This window comes from Mus pahari, chromosome 11, assembly GCF_900095145.1.
Source record: "Mus pahari chromosome 11, PAHARI_EIJ_v1.1, whole genome shotgun sequence".
Lineage (NCBI taxonomy): Eukaryota > Metazoa > Chordata > Mammalia > Rodentia > Muridae > Mus > Mus pahari.
Window position 1 is genome coordinate 53,464,154 of NC_034600.1, and position 1,377 is coordinate 53,465,530.

The following is a 1,377-nucleotide window of genomic DNA, read 5'->3' on the forward strand; positions in this document are numbered from 1 at the left end:
CAACAATTTTGGTTTGCTGTGTTTTTATTTATATTTAATTCCCAATACACTTTAGATTGCCCATTGATTTTTAGTTTATTTTGAGGATTATTTGGGTGCTGCCTGCTGATTAATTTCTACAATCTGGGAATTTGTCAGGCTTTAAAAATGTTACCAATTGCTAATTTAATTTCATTATTATAGGGCATACACATATGCTTCTTATTATTTCAATTTGTTAGTTTGTTTCATAGTTTGAGTTACTCCTCACTTTGGTGAATATTGTATGTGTGTGTTTGAAAGGAAGGTGCAGTCATTATCTGCCAGATTGCTCTCTAAATGTCCTTTAGTAACACGGTTGATAATAGTGCTTATGTTTTCTAAGCCCTGGACACTAGTTACTTTTCTACTGTTGTTATACAAAACTATGACAAAGGTAACTTATAAAAGAAAACATTTAGTTGGCTTTACAGTTCCAGAAAGGGCTAGAGCCCATATTTGTACATTGAAGGCATAGGAGGCAGGAACAGCTGATAGCACACATCTGGATTAGAGTACACATCTGGATTAGAGTGCACATCTGGAACCTACAAGCAGGAGGTAGAGAGTGATGGACCTTGAAACTCAATGACTGCCACTGCCCTCGCTGTGACACACCTTATCCAATAGCCTTGCCTCCTGAATCTTCTCAAACAGTTCCACCAACTGGGGACCAAGTATGCGAACATATGAGTCTGTAGGGGCCAGGTTTTCATTCCCACCACCACACTTGGACTGATCTGTAAAATGTTTCTTTATGGAGTATTGACAAAAGGGAGTGGGTGTTTTCCAGCATCTTGGATATTTGTCCTTACTTCCTTGCAATATTATTTTGGAAACTTTTATGACTACATATAAACTTAGATTGGTTTTGTCTCCCTAGTGAATTGATCATCATACTGACGAATCACTTCTCCGCATTCCTCACAAATGTTCTTCTGAATCCTGTCTCATATTGATACAGTTATATTAGCTTCCACCTGGTGAGTGTTTCCCAGGTTATCTATCTCCTTCTGTTTACCTTTTTTTTTTTTTTACTGACATGAATGTATTGTAAGTATTAATAATGCCTAATGTAGCATTTCAACACATGTGTACTACAAGGATCGATCAGATCCAGCTTCTCTTCGTCTGTCTTCCATTTGACCCCTTCCTAGTTTCCAGTAATCACCATTCTGGATTTAAAACAACATTATAGGGTTGGAGGGGTAGCACACAGCGGCACTTGCTGTCCAGTTATAAATGTATGCACTCACAAGGACCCAGACATGCAGAGAGACAGACAGACAGACAGACAGACAGACAGACAGACAGACAGACAGACACACACACACACACACAGAGAGAGAGAGAGAGAGA